This window comes from Mustela lutreola, chromosome 4, assembly GCF_030435805.1.
Source record: "Mustela lutreola isolate mMusLut2 chromosome 4, mMusLut2.pri, whole genome shotgun sequence".
Lineage (NCBI taxonomy): Eukaryota > Metazoa > Chordata > Mammalia > Carnivora > Mustelidae > Mustela > Mustela lutreola.
In genome coordinates, this window is record NC_081293.1 from 13,114,662 (window position 1) to 13,130,784 (window position 16,123).

General features: G+C 47.1%; 1 long non-coding RNA gene across 1 annotated transcript; it reads left to right on the forward strand.

Annotated features, from left to right (window-relative positions):
* Window positions 1-342: 342 nt before the first annotated feature.
* LOC131830641 (uncharacterized) lies at window positions 343-15,578 on the forward strand. The gene is made up of 2 exons (XR_009353256.1): window positions 343-597; window positions 15,335-15,578. It is a non-coding gene; the product is annotated as an uncharacterized LOC131830641 (long non-coding RNA).
* Window positions 15,579-16,123: the final 545 nt, after the last annotated feature.

A 16,123-nucleotide genomic window follows, 5' to 3' on the forward strand; every position in this document is an offset into this window, starting at 1 on the left:
CTGTCCTGGAGGGGCCACGCCACCGGTGTGACCCCTCTGATCAGGACTTGCTCAGTGGGCCTGGGCCACCACCCCACTGAGGGCATCAGGCTTGACAAAGCTCCTGGAGATCTGCCACTCACACCCTCTTCTTTATTTCTTTCAGCAGAGGAAGAAATTGAGTGTCAGAGAGAGAGGAAGGGGCTCCTATGGGCGCAGCTTGGCCACCCCCACCTCTGGCCACAGAGAAGCAAAGGCAGGTAAATCCCTGTTGCTTCTGGAAGCGGGCGGCATTTTCACCATTTCCGTACAAAATGTCTCCTTCAATCCCAGACTGTCTGTGCCCTTCCAAGTGGCTCAGAGGAGGAGAACAGAGAGGAAATAACCAGAGGCCGACTCCCTGGTGGCAGCCGCACCCCCACTCCGGCACCGGGCTTCTAGCGGCCTGGGGAGAGCTGACCTGGCGGTTCAGGAAGTTTGTGTAGACTTGACACGGGGGGTCATGGAGGTGCCTGGCATGCAGTCAAGGGCCCCATGTCTTCGCAGGGCTAAGCGGGCAGAAGGAAGAGCTCACGTGTGGAAGAGATGCTGCTGAGAGAGGCCCCCCATCCCTACCAGGTGTTTGGGGTGCAGAGGGGAGGGGGCTCAGGCCCGAGGACACCCACCACGCCCAACTCGGGAGTCTGGAGTGGCTGAGAGGCCTGGCCCAGGCAGGGATAGGGGTCACAGGGGACTTTTTCCCGAGCTCTGGAATCCAAAATGGCGGACGGTCCAGATGAGGCTGGGCCCGGGCCCCTTGGCCCCGCAGGAGAGCCTCCTGGCTGCGCCCATTCTTTCTGCCCGCCAGCCTGGCCCCTTCCCTGCCCCCTTCCTTTCTCACTCACTCCTTTTCTTCTTAAAGTTAATTGCAACTTTTTTCTCAGCGCTCTGATCTGGATAAGCCGCATCTCATTAGAAAAAGATTTAGCTGGAGCCAAAGCAGGCTGGAGAAGGAATCCCTAATCAACAGAGAAAAGATTTGGGTGTAATTGCTCTCTCCCGCCATTCTCTGCCCCCTCCCTCCTCGATCTTTCTCTGCTCATTAATCTGAAAAGAAAGTCGCAGCCCAACGTCTTGGTGTTCAAGTATCCGCTGCTTCGGCAAACAAATCAAAGTGCTCTGGGGTTTTCTTTGGTTGGGGGGTGGGTGTCTGCGCTGAGAGCGTGGGTTGTTGGGGTATGTGAGCAGAGCCTTTTGCTTGTGGGGTGCAGTGTGGGATGCCCCTTGGTTTGGAGAGTAGAACTCTTTGACAATGTGTGTGTGTGTGTGGGTGGGTGTGCGTGCGCACATGCGCGCAGAGTGCTCTGGTTGTGGGGGAAGGTGTGAGTGGGTGTATGAACCCTTTGGTTGTGGGTGTGTGTGTGGGTCTGAAGCCCTTCGGTTACTGGTGTGTGCATATGCTTTGATGTTGGGGGACCGTGTGTGTGTGTGTGTGTTTGTGGTTGTGAAGCACTCTGATTGCTGGGTACGTGGGTTTGCGAGTGTGAAGTGCTTTGGGGGTTGAGATACGGTCGGCCAGCCTGAAGGGAGACCCTTCAGGTGTTTGCACGGGAGTGTGCGTGGTCTGGGCTGCTGAGGGGACGTGTGTAGCGGCCTTCAGTGTGTGTAGGTGTGTGTGCCGTGTGCAGGAGTTGTCTCATTCAGTCCTCAGGAGACCCCAGGAGGGAGTGCTCACCCCGTGGGTAGAGGACAGCGCTCTGACAACTTGCTTCCTTGCCGAGGTCACACTGTAAGAGGCAGAGGCAGTAGGGAGGCAGGGCTCTGGCCCTCAACCTCTGGCTTCCAGAAGAAAGCGAGGAGCCATCTGGGAGCGGAAGGTAAAGGGAGAGTGGGAGAGTACCCCCAGGCCCTCTGGGACCCCAAGGCCCCCATGTCTAAGCTCTCCCGCCCACTTTTCTCACTTTGGCCCAGCCCAACCTCGGGCCCTCCTCCGGAGCCCCAGAGGCCGCTGCTGTTGGGAGGACCCAGGCACCCTCCCATCCCAGCCCCCGTGGGTGAACCCGGGCTGTTTCTCGGAGCACAGTGCCTTGCACACGTGTACCCCAGACCCCGAAGAATGATCAAATGTGGCTACTGGCCCCAGAGACGGAGCTCCCTTGTAAAGACAGTGTCTCAGTCCAGGCCACAGAGTCGAGCCAGCTGCAGTGAGGGCATGTTTTACCCTGGGAAGAAAGGACAGCATCCAGGTGCCCGAGTGACCAGAGAGCTCAGGGCCTCAGGCCGCCCAGGGAAGGGGGGCACTCTTCTTCCAGCTTCCCTGTCGTCTCGGCCTCCTCTCCACTCTTGGTTCTGATTGGACTTTGGCTATTGTGAATGAGGAACACTCCTAATTCACTCCTACCATTGTGAGTTAGGAACACTCCTGCCACGACAAGGACAAAATGGCCACAGATACTTGCAGAGCAGGCCGAAGCTTTGTGTGTGACCCTGGAGGAAATGACTCTGGGACAGAGAGTTTTCAAAGGCACCCAGTGACCGGTTTAGAGCAGGGAAGGACTAGGGATTTGTCACCTTCCCCGCTGAGCCCGAAGGCAGACCCTCCACGCCCGTGGAGCCCCCAGCAGATTATTTTCCAGCTGCACGAAGAGGGTCTTAAGTCCCCAGATCAGGTGTAAACACACAGACTTAAAACATAGAACCATGTGCTCGGAACCCTTAGCACGGCCTAGAACAGTGCGGTCCAATGCAACAGCCGCTTGCCACATGTGGCCTTTGAGTGCTTGAAATGGGGCTAGTCCACACCAAGATACGCCTTACGTGGAAAACCCACACCAGATTTTTGAAGACTTGGAGTGATAAGCAAACAGTCCAAGTATCTTATTAACAACTGTATATTTATTAGGTATTTAAATGATAATATTCCGAATATATTAGGTTAAATGAAACAAATTATAAAAATTAAAAATGGCGCACGCATGTCAAGTGCTGGGGTTCACCTGATTCCTCTACCTTTTTAAAACGTGGCTCCTAAGAAAATTTCAGATGACATAGGTGACTCGCATTTGCCACCCCTCTTATATTTGTGTTAGCACCATCCTGTAATATAACCCTTTCATGAATAGTGTTATTCCCGTTTTACTGATGAAACAACGTGCTCAGCGTTTGAGGAACTGGGCCAAGAACACCAGCCAGTGAGGCACCGAAGCCGGAATTCACATCAGGAGAGGCCAGTGGTCCTGGCAGGGGTGTCTCCTCTTTGATGAGACCCCTAAAACGAGATGTACTGTTGTTTTGACAAGATTTTCTGGAGACGTGTCTCATGTCAATTTGGAATCTAGGAATCTGTGACTTGGCTGTGAGGGGGAGCCCGGCACTAGCAGGGAAAGGTGAGGTGCAGGATAATTTTTGGTGCCTGGTGCCTGGGGGCAGGGAGAGCTTCTCAGTTCTCCGAGGGAGCTTGTGCTGGTCCCTTCCCCTCTCTGGGCCTCAGCACCTCCATCTGTGAATAGAAGCTGCTGAGTGGAATGTTCTCTGAAGTTCTGGAGATCGTCAGGATCCGGGGTGCATCTCAGCAAATTCCTTCCTCTCCGGAGTTGAGAGGAAGCTTGAGCGCAACTTCCCTGTCCTTGGGCAAGCAAATCCTCTTGGGCCATCTGTGAGATGGGGACGGGAACGGTATGACATCAGAGGGCTGCCCTGAGGGCCAGGAAGTTCACGTAGGCGGTGCCCTCTGTGCAGGCCTAGCGCGCAGGTGGCTCCCGTCAAGTCTGCTCTCTTTGTCGTTGTCGCCGTGGCCGTATCCAGGCTGACCGGCCGGCTTGGAGGGTTCTGGGTCGGAAGATTCAGATACATAAGCAGTATGTGCCTTGGAGCCTCCGCCTAACCTAACTCCCTCAAGTGCTGAATTCGATCGAAGAAGGCAGGCTCCCCGGGGACTTGGCTTCTGAAGGCTTGGTTACCTCTGCAATTCAATTCCCTGATTCCGGGAGTAACAGAAGCACCCAGAAAGAGGGCAGCTTGGCCGGGGGCCCAGAGGACTGTGTTGCAGAGGGAGACTCGAGGTTCTTGTAATAGAGCATCTTCTGGCATGTTCTGGGGAAGACTGGAAACCTACACACACACACACACACACACACCCCAGGTGATGTATTAATTTGTAGTGTTACTGCTTTCTCTGAGTTGTGGTGGTCAAAGGTCATTTTCCCATCCTTTGGAGGAGGGATGGAGATCCCGGGCCACCAACGCCCCGCCATGGGAAGACTCTGACCTTGGTTCTTCTCAGACAGCTGTTTTCATTTCCACCCCCTGAATTGTATGGGTAAACAGCCTCCTTTATTAGATAAAAGCTTTATCAGCTCAGCCTCTCACCTTCTACGTACAACTTCTTTCTCACAAATACAAGTCTGCGTTAAGAGTGAGGCGAACCCAATTTTGTCTCCTGGGTCATTACCTTGGATTTAATCAAGGCGGAACCTTGAGTTCTGGAGCTTAGGCTCACAGCTGTCTCTGGCGTTCATCGGCTGCCATCTGCTGGGCAATGCTGGTATGACACCGTGTCCCTGCCTCGGTGGGCCATTTCACCAGGGGTGAAGAGGTTCATCCATCCAATTGAAAAATATTTATTTATTTATTTTTAAAGATTTTTATTTATTCATTTGACAGAGAGAGAGATCACAAGTAGGCAGAGAGGCAGGCAGAGAGAGAGGGGGAAGCAGGCTCCCCGCTGAGCAGAAAGCTCGATCCCAGGACCCTGGGATCATGACCTGAGCTGAAGGCAGAGGCTTTAACCCACTGAGTTACCCAGGCGCCCCTCAAAAATACTTATTGAGGGGAAACTGTGCCAGGCATTGTTCTAGACGGTTGGGTTCATCGGTGAACAAAACTGACAAGTATCTCTGTTTTTCTAGAGCTCATGTTCTTGCAGGGGGTGACAGGCTGTGGACAACAAACAATAAAGGATTCCATACAGTAGGAGGTGATCAGTGCATGGAAAAAAATTATGAAGTAGAAGATGTAAGTGCAGGCTGGGGGAGGCGAGTGGCCATTTTAACCAGTTTCTCAGGTCAGCCTCCTTGAGAAGGTGACTTGAATAAAGGATTGAAGCAAAGAAAGGCCTTTGCCATGGAAGACAAGCTCACCAGGCAGAATGGCCAGGGATACAAAGGCCCTGGGGTAGGACTGTGCTCCGTGCACTCAGGGAGTAGCCAGGAGGCCAGCGTAGCTGAGTAGGGTGAGCCAGGGAAGAGGCATCAGAGAGGTGATCAGAACGAGGGAGAAGGCCCAGATAGCGCAGGGTCCTGTGGGCCTGGCCGTCTTGATCGGCAGCCGTAAGAGTGCATCATGGTGGCTTACACAACGGATATTTACTTCTTACAGTTCTAGAGGCTGGGGGGTCCAAGATCAAGGTGACAGCCAATTCAGTTTCTGGTGAGGGTCTCCTTCTGGGCTGTGAAGGACACGACTTGCTCACTTTGCTCACGTGGTCTTTCCTCAGTTCCTTGCTGTCTTCTTCCTATAAGGCCACTGACCCCACCAGGAGGGCCCCATCCCCATGACCCAGCTTAACCCTAATGGCCACCCAAAGGCTCCACATGCCATCACAGTGGGGATGAGGGCTTCCATGTGTGAACTGAGGGTGGGGAAACATTCAATCCGTAATATTGGCTTTTACTTCAGAGATGCCATGGCTGGTGGCGGGTTGGGGGGTGTGTGGAGACGCCCCCTAATGCCAAGATGAGTGGAAGATGTTCTCAAAACCACAAGCCGCTCTGCTAATTCTCTTTATTCATTCAGTACGTGAGATGGGGATACTAACGTCCGTGTGTGTGGAGGTAATGTGAGTGTCTGTGTAGCCTGTGAGTGTGTGCCTGGGAGTGAGTGTGTGAGGCTGTGCTTGGGTGTGTGTGTGTGTGTGTGTGTGTGTAGGTGTATGTGTGTGCAATATGGAGGAGCTACTCACAGAGTCATTAAATGCTTCATTCTTTCATGGCGGTGTCCCCTCCAAAAGAACCAGTCTGTACCAAAAGCTTGCTTCCTTTTTTCAAATTATTTTAAAGATGCTATTTATTTATTTATTTATTTAGAGTGAGCACAGGCAAGGGAGGGGCAGAGAGAGAGAGAGAGAGAATCTCCAGCAGACTCCAAGCTGAGCAGGAGGAGCTCGATCCCAAGACCCCGAGATCGTGACCCAAGCCCGGAGCAAGAGTTGGATACTTAGCCTTCTGAGCCACCCATGCGCCCCAAGCAGGCTTTCTAGGTACCTGTTTGCTGAGATCAATGAGGCTTTCATCAGGGCCGCCTCGCTTTCCTTCCCCACCAGCTCTGCCTCAGACCCTACACGCCGGAAGGCTGATGTCCTCCTGACATACTTCCATACAGCAGGGGGACTTTCTCGTCCCTTGCTCCTACAAACAGACCTGGGTATCTTTCGTTCCGCAACTTTTGCAGCTCGCCCCTCTTCTTGGGAGTGGAGTGTACCCTTTCCCTGGCTTCCTGTGGAGGGTGCCGAATGGGGTCACTACTCTGCCCAAAGGAGATGACCATTTCCTGGAACCCCAAAGTCATGACCGAACTCAATTGCCTAGTGTAGAGAAGTTACGAGTATTGGAGCTTCGGGGGCCGATTGGGTGACTTTAAATTGTCCATTCGTCCCTTCCCAACTCGGGGATTGGAGGTGAATTCTTTAATGTCTCCCAGATGCTGCTCCAATGGAAAGGTCAATACCCATCTCATGGAGTGGCTGAGGAGACTAAAGGGATCTGTCATCATGTCCCTGGTGTTTACTGTGCACTTACTATGTGCCAGGTGCTGGTCTAGGTGCCGGGCACACAATAATGAACTCTCGTGGGGTGTACATTCTAGCAGGATTTAATGTTAACTAGCATAAGATGTCAAACTTTCAAAAGCCGGTGTTCGAGTTTCTAAAAGTACATACTCAGTACCCTCTGAGGTGATAACTGTGCATGTGCGGGTGCACATAGGAAGGATACCAAGGGATAGACGCTGGAGATTCTGTGTAGCACCATTTATAATTACATAAAAATACAAATCATGCTGTATAAATTTTTTTTCTTAAAGATTCTATTTATTTATTGGACAGAGATAGATCACAAGTAGGCAGAGAGGCAGGCAGAGAGAGAGGGGGAAGCAGGCTCCCTGCCGAGTGGAGAGCCCCATGTGGGGCTTGATCCCAGGACCCTGAGATCGTGACCTGAGTCGAAGGCAGAGGCTTAGCCCACTGAGCCACCCAGCCGCCCCTGTATAAATATTTTTAACATATAACTGAATAGTAACATTATTAAAACATTTAGCAGGAATATAAACATGAACAACTTCAGGATAACATTCCCTGGTGAGGGAGGGAACGAGAGAGAGAATGAGAGAGACAGGAGAGCGGGATTTGGAAGCACATGTTGAGCTACATCTGTAATACTTTATTTCTCTGTAAGAAAAACCCTGAAGCAAATATGGCAAAATAATATACTTCCATGGAATATTTTTAGATTTATCATTTCATCTCCTAAATCCAATTATGAACAAAGCTGCCATAAACAACTGTGTGTAAGTTTTTGTGTGGGTGTAAGTTTTCAGTTCATTTGGGAACCGAATATCAAGAAACACAATGGCTGGCTCATATGGGAAGGGTCTGTTTAGTTTTGGAAAAAAACAACTCTCTTCTCTTCCAAAGAGCGGATACCATTTTGCATTCCCACCAGTGGTGAATGAGAGTTCCTGTTGCTTCTCATCCTTGCCAGCATTTGGTTTTGGCAGTGTTCTGGATTTGGGTTGTTCCAGTAGGTACATCATGGTATCTTGTTTTAATTTGTTTTCATGTGGTAATATATAACGTGGAGGATAGTTTCATAAGCTTTTTTTGCCATCTTTGTACCTTCTTTGGGAAGAAGAACCTTTGGGAAGGTCATTCAGATCTTTTGCCAGTGTTTAAAATCAGGTTGTTTGTTTTCTTATTGTTGTGTTAGAGTTCTTTGTATATGTTGGGTAATAGTCCTTTATCAAATGTGTCTTATGCAGATATGTTCTCCCAGTCAGTAGTTTGTCTTCTCATCCTCTTGACATTGTCATTTGCAGAGCAGAAGTTTTTAATTTTAATGAAGTCTAGGTTACCAATTCCTTCTTTTCATGAATGGTGTCTTTAGTATTGTATCTATAATGTCATTTCCATACCCAAGATCACTTAGGTGTTCTCCTATGTTAATTTGCTCTTCTCTTTCTAGTTTCCTAATGTGGAGGCTTAAATTATTGATGTTAGATATGTCTTTTTTCCTAATATATGTATTTAATATTATAAATTTTCTTCTAAGCACTGGCTTTCACTGCAGCCCATAGATTTGTGTAAGTCACATTTTCATTTTCATTTAGTTCAAAATATTTTAAAGTTTCTCTGGAGATTTCCCACTTGACCCATGTGTTATTTACAAGTGTGTTGTTTAATCTCCCAGTGTTTGGGGATTTTCCAGCGATCTGGTCTGTTATTGATTTCTAGCTTAATTCCATTGTGGTCTGAAAGCAGACATTGTATGATTTCTTTTCTTTTAAATTTGTTAAAGTGTATTTTATGAATATGGTCTATCTTAGTGAATGTTCTTTGTGAGCTTAAGAAGAATGTATTTGGCTGTTGTTGGAAGAACATCTATTAAAGCCCTTAGTGTATTACTTATAGTTTTTTTTTAATTCCTTGTCTGATAATTCGAACAATCCTTCTATATCTGGCTCTGGTTCTGATGCTTGTTCAGTCTCTTCAAACTGTGTTTTGCCTTTTAGTATGCCTTATAATTAAAACTAAAATCCAAAGATGGTGTACAAGGTAAGAGGAACCACTATAAATAGGCCTTTAAGGATATAGTAATAAGCTGGGTTGCAGTGGGAGGTGTGGGGAAGCATTCCTTTGTCCTACGATTAGGTATCAGTCTTTTATTTTTTTAAGATTTATTTATTTATTTGAGAGAGAGAAAGGAGGAGAACAAGCCCTGAGGCGGAGGGGCAGAAGGAGAGAGACATTGAGAAAGATAGTCTTAAGCAGACTCTGCGCTGAGCATGGGGTCGGACCCAGGCTCAATCTCACCACCCTGAGATCACTACCTGAGCCGAAACCAAGAGTCGGAAGCTTAACTGACTGTGCCACCCAGGGGCTCCTAGATCTCAGTCCTTTGGTGAACCTGTGCCCCTGGACTGTGAACTTCAGGGGTACATCTGTCCTCACCCAGCCCTCAACTTAGGTGGGGAAGGACGGCTGAACGCGGCTGGAGTGGGTATTTCCCTTCCTTCCTGTGAAAGACGGAGGCAGGCTGGAGCCGGGTGTCCAGCCTCACCCGGGTCGATCAGGCTCTGATCAAACCCTAATAGGTTTGTCTCGAGGAAGTAGCTTCTCTTGAAGGCAAGCGGGGTCAAGAGGAGAATTATCTTTAGAATCTTCCTTTCTCCATCCCACCTGCTGGAAGCGCAGGGGATTTTTCTTGGATGTTCACCGTGAGAACCTAGTGGAGTTCGTGGAGATAAAACTTCCAAAATGTGGGGGCCCCCCAGGACTGGGCCGCAGGGGGATTTCAGTCCCAGACTTGCCGAGCCTCCAACTCTTTGTCAATTACAGCTCTGGGGTTCCTCCCTGCCTACCCCACCCCCCAAATGATTTCCCCAGAGGTTTCTGTCAAAGGGTTTCTGTTCTGGCAAATTGGGATTCTTTGTATCCTCCTGTCTGTTTCTCCAATGTCACTTCTCGGGTGAATCTAAGAGGAGTTGTGGATTTTTCAGTTTGTTCAGCTTTTTTGTTGTTGTTGGGAAGATTTGGCCCCTTCTAAATTGCTTAGTTATCAGATCGGAAACCCAACGTCTCTTTGTCTTCTTGTCTTCGCCTGGTTTGGGTACCCCAGGAGAGCCGTAACTTCACACAGTGAGTTGAGAAGTGCCCCTTCCTCTTCTGCTTTCTGGAAAGGATGACATAAAATTGATGTTACTTCTTTAAATGTTGGAAGAATTCTCCAATGAAATAATCTGAGACTGAAGATGTCTTTTTTCTGAAGCTTTTTGAATTACAAACTCAATTTCGTTAATGGTTATATGGCTACTCAAATGTCTATTTCTACCTTGGTTGAGTTTTCATAGTTTCGGGTATTGGAAGGAGTCCTCCATTTCTTTTAAGTGGCTGCATTTATGATTATCTGTGTTGTCTTTTTGTCTTTGTCAGTCTTGCTGGAAGTTTCTCAATTTTATTGATGTTTTTAAAGAACCAATTTTCATTTGATCTCTATTGTTTCTCTCTTTGCGATTTCAATGATTTCTGCTCCTTCCTTCCGCTTACTTTGGGCTTAGGTTTGGTCTTCTTTCTCTAGTTTCTTGGAGTAAGAACTTAGATTGTTAATTTAAGACATTTTCTCTTTTCTACCATATGAATTTAGGGTTATAAATTCCCACCGTTCTGCATTAGCTGCACCCTACATATCTCAATGTTATATTTTAACTTTCTCTTAAGTTCTATGATTTTTATGTTTCCTTAGACATTTCTCTTTGACCCATGGGTTATTTAGAAGCATACTACTTGATTTCCAAGTATTTGAAGATTTTCTTGTTGGCTTTCCACTCACTGAATTTTAACAATTGTCTCAGATATTATTTTATCTTCATGATAAAGATAGGTTTTCATCTATTTGTTCAATTTTTTATTTGTTCTATTGCTATATTACAAATGCTGAGAACAGGATGATATTATGTGCTCAAAAAATAAGGATGAAGGAAGGATGGAAATATTTAACTTAAAAATCAATAAAGAAAACACTAATTGGAAAAAACATATGCACCCCATGTCCATCACAGCATTAGTTACGGTAGCCAAGCTGTGCAAACAACCTAAGTGTTCACTGATCAGTGAGTGGATAAAGATATATAAATATATGTACACACACACACACACACACACAGGAATATTACTCAACCACAAAAAAGAATGAAACCTTGCCATTTGTGACATCATGGAGGGACCTAGTGGGTATTATGCTAAGTGAAATAAATTGGACAGAGAAAGACAAGTATTACATGATTTTACATATACGTGGACTCTAAAAAACAAACAGAAAAATTAAAAAAAACAAATAGAAGCAGTCTCTTAGATGAAGAGAACAAACTGATGGTAGCAAGAGGGGAAAGGTTTGGAGGAACGGACAAAATAGATGAAGGGGATTAAGAGGTACAGTCTTCCAGTTAGAAATAAGACATGGGGGGGCACCTGGGTGGCTCAGTGGGTTAAAGCCTCTGCTTTTGGCTCAGCTCATGGTCCCAGGGTCCTGGGATTGAGCTCCGCATCGGGCCCTCTGCTCAGCGGGGAGCCTGCTTCCCTCTCTCTCTACCTGCCTCTCTGCCTGTTTGTGATCTCTGTCTGTCAAATAAATAAAATCTAAAAAGAAAGAAAGAAAGAAAGAAAGAAAGAAAGAAAGAAAGAAAGAAAGAAAGAAAGAAGGAAAGAAAGAAAGAAGACATGGGGATATAATGTACAGTATAGGGAATAGTGTCGATAATATGGTAACAATTTTGTACGGTGACAGATGGTAACTAGACTTATTTTGGTGACTATTCCATAATAGTATTTATACAATATAACATGAAGAGATATATACAATATAAAATATTTTATACTTATATTTATATAATATATTTATACAATATAAAATATTTATATATACAATATAAAATACAATATTTATACAAATATTCCATTTGTATAAACAGCAAAACACTATGTTGGACACCTGAAACTAGCAATGTTCTATGCTAATTACTCTTCAATTAAAGGGAAAACAATAAAGAGAAAACTAAAAGCTAGAAAGAGAGAGAGAATGGTATCAGAATATTGATGGTGATTCTCACTGGCGGGTGAAATATGGTTTTCTTTATTTTCTTTTTCTATCTTTCATATTTTTCAAATTCTCTGCAAGGAACATGTACTAACTACTTTTATAATCAGGTGAAAGAATTATCAAAGTGGGAGCTACTATTTCTGATCATTTTCACTCCCTCCCCGGCAGGCTATAGCAGAATTTGAATTGCTGAAAAAGCTGAAGATGAGAGGCAGGGCTAAAAAGATCTTGAGAAAGGTCCCAGAGCCCACCTGAGCCAGACTCCCTTGGGCACAGAGGTAAGGACCCTGCCAGCCGTTGCTCTCGCTGGCTGCTGAGATTCCTGCTACAATCCCTCTGCCCATGCATGTCATGTGATGTGGGTCAATTTCACCCTTCTCACTGCTCAGAGGGCTCTGAATTAATGTTCATTCCAGGAGATCTGGTTTGCCATTGGAAATAAAACATCCATCTGCCTAAATCCAGCCATAAAAACTCCTTTAACAATGTAACAATTGTTAAACAATTTACTTTGAGGAAGCACTGTTTGTGTTTGCTTTCAGGGCTCATAGTGTGCAAAAGAATTGGAGGGAGCTGAGAAGAGAAGCTACAGCCCCTACAGCTTTGGTTTTTGGTTCTTGGTTTTTGTTTTGTTTTGTTTTGTTTTTGTTTTTAATGTAACCATCTTTTACACCTTTGGTCACAGTCTCTTCATGTGTTTTCAAGGCAGTCTCTTTGGACAGGTGACTAGATGAGACACTGATGGTAACCTCAGCCGCTCAGGGTCACCACGCTCACTCTTCTTAGGTGTGGACAATTTCCGAAGATGATTAAATATGCTTCTCTATGTTTGAAAATAATGCTGAAGACTTGATTTAAAATTATAAAAACATGTTCATTCAATAGAGAGATTGCCCAGATCTGGAAATTTGTATTCATCCTTTCCTAGTTTTGAGGTGAAGTGGCATGCTGGAAGGTTCAGGCATTTCCTGGGGGCCCAGGATGGGCAAATACGGAACCTGAGTCCCAGGGATGGCACAGAGCACTCAGGGGACACGTCACCCACATTGGAAGGGAGTGTAGCAACGGATGCCTTCTCCTGGGAGTGGAGCCAAAGAAACCATCAAGATCGATAAGCATCACCTTAGTGATTTGTGAGCGTCTTAAAGAATAGCCAAGGACGTGAGAATCTAAAAAATAATGACATAACCGGTGGGGGAAAATGCAGAATCCACATCTCAGGAACGGTTCATATCAAACAAAACAGCTTCTGCCAAAACCAGCCAGAAATAGAACACTGTAATATAAACCAGTCTGCCCATTTCAAAACCATTTGAATTCTACAATTCCTAGGCACCTGATTTGTTTATCCATTTAATTTTTATTGACATCTACTACTCAATTCAAGAAAGAAAAAAAAAAAAAAACCACCATGAATTGCTCCTCCATGGCTCCCTGGTGGGAGCCCACCCTTGCCCACCGTGGGGACTGCTCACTAGCTATCTCTGGCTCTCGCTTTCTGAAAATGTAAGGGTTTTGCTTTCCCAGCCTGTAAATGTCAGGCATGGCCATGACGCTTGCTCTGGCCATTGGAATTCATGCAGTGATCCTTTGGGCAGAAACTTCAGCCAGTACATAATCCACTCCATCTTCTTCCTTCTTCTGTTGTGATTGTGGACATGTGTGCCAAGAGAAAGTGAGCCTGGGTCCCACAGCATCCAGAACATCCCTTGCGCACCTGCATGGCACAGGTGACATGAACAAGAGAGAGCATTTATTGTGCGAAGCTGCCAAGATCTGGACAGCCAAGATCGTTAAATCTAGACAGTCCTTGCTGGTGTGCCCATGCGCACACACACATGCACACACACATGTGTGCAAGAGAGGGACCCCGGCTGCAATGGTGGGAATGGGAGGTAAGACACAATCTTTATCTCCAAAGTTTACAGGCTGGTTTGGGAGATAAGATATCAAGACAACGAATAATGATAAGGACACCAGAGTGGATGGGTCGAGAACAAAATGACAAGGTGTTTGTGTCGCTGTAGCCCACCGACTGAAACCCACCTGATTCCAGGATGAATGCCACGTCTCTCCTCCTGTCCCACCCCAGATACACTCATTACCCTCTGTGTGCGCTCTCTGCCCGGTGACACGGCCTGCCTCCGTTAACAGGCTCCTTTCCCTCTGGCATCTGACCTGGTTGGGTGAGCGCGGACAGGGTGAAGGTGTGGGAGAAGGGCCTGGGATGGAGGAGACCGAGGCTGGAATATTTATTCCTCTGGCTTCCTTCTCATGGGGTCGCTCAGGCTGGCTACAACCCTAGCTGATGGGCCCAGCTCCTCCTCTTAAAATGCTCCTCTCCTCTGGATCATCTCTTTCCAGATTCTTATGATGCCCTGGCCCCTCACTCATTCAGACCCAGGGGTGAAGACCCCACAGTCAGATATTAGCCCCCAAGCCTGTACTGTCCCATTTGGTGTCCCTTATACCTTTTGTAAATAGTTCTCTCTCTATATATATTTTTTTTTTTAAGGACTTGTTAAATTATGCTACTTTGAGCATGCCATCTGTTTCCTGATAGACCCTGACTAATAGATCTTGCTTTGGAGAGCCAGCAGGAAATGATCATGCTTGGTCTAATTATAGGGTCAGCTGGTGAAAGAGGCAGAAAGCTTTAAAAAATGATTAACTCTTCATTAAGAAATGAATTATTAAATGGCTTTGCTTCTCCCACCCAAACTGGAAGATTCTGCTCTAAAGAAGGAAAGGACTGGAGGCAAAGCACTGGCCTCTCTGCACCTCTGACGAGCGCAAAGGGGCACTGCAGAACCTTCATGGTACAAAGCCCTTTGCAAGTCCCTGGGCCACAGGAACTAACTAGGAACTGTGTCTTCCCCAAAGCGCTTCCCCAGTACCCCCTCTCTGGCAAATTGACACCAGAATTCCAACCACTGTTTTCAACTTGAATCGGAGGACAGAAACCTCATTTCTGGGTGTCCAGGCAAAATTCTAGATCTTTCTTTCAAGTTCCCACATATCGCACAGAACTGTTTGGAATAGAGATACCAGCTCTTTGCCACAACCCTACTGACTGGGAGTTCTTCTTTATCGGCCCTGGGATTCCAGCGACAAATCCATTGGGCCTGTTTATTGGTTTGTTTGGTTGACTGGTTGGCTGCCTGGTTGGTTTTCCCCGTGGGAAGCCAAAGAAGCCTTGGAGAAGGTTGGCTTTGAGAGAGTCCTGGGCTCCTTCTGTGCTCCCCACCCCCAGGGACTCTGCTTCTTAGCTGCATCCCACTCTGGGAAAAGATCGGAAGAGGTGGGTCTCCGGTGTCCCAGCAATTCTCAAAGCATCTGGAAAGAGCAGACGATTGCAGCGGCTGGGGCTGAGCCCAGAGGGGCAGGCTTGCTTAGGCATGCAGGGGTATAAAGTTAGAGGAAGTATAGCCAGCAATTTGGAAAATTTAGGAGTTCTTGGGCTGTCACTGGGGTTTTCTGTTGTCACTGACTTGCATATGTATTCTTTCCAGAGCAGGTAGGAGACGGGGAGGATGAAGGGAGGGCGTTTCTGGGCGCCAGGTCGGCACATCTGAGCAGCTGAAGACAGCGCGGAGGAGGAGGGCAGCGACTGTCTGGAAGTCCAAGGATCCTGTTTGCTCCTGAGTGCCAGAGGGTGCATGCCAGGGCCTGGAGCCCTACCCACCAGGAGCAGAGCACAGCCAGAAAGCCCGCATTAATAACTCCTTTGAAATAAAAACATGCTCTTCAGGGCAACAGAGACTGATTCAATCGGCAAATAGCAGAGGGCTCTCGTTACAATCATAAAGAAAGGCGGGGCTGCTGACGAGTGTCAGTGTTCCAGAAAAGAAGAGGGGGGATAAGAAAGCAGGGAGTGCAGGCCTCGGACAGCCTCACGCTGTGGCTTGGACCCTGGGATGCACATGTCGGAGGGGGCGAGAAGATGCTAGATTTTCTACCGAGATGATCAGAGAGGTCGTAGGTTCTCCACAGAAGTTGGCCAGGAGCCCGGAGCAGCACACACACGCGCACACACACACACACACACACACACACACACACGATCGTGCACCATCACACAAGCTCACACATGCACATGTTCACTCACCCACTCACATACACACACACAGAATCATGCACAGTCACACGAGCTCACACACACACATGCACACACACACACTCACTTCTGATGACCATATTCTCTCTTAGGTATGTCGATACTGTGAAACCAGTGAAACGAGGTCTTTGCTCCACTGCTCTGACCTATCTTGTTTGTTTTACAGTTTAATTCTCACAAAATT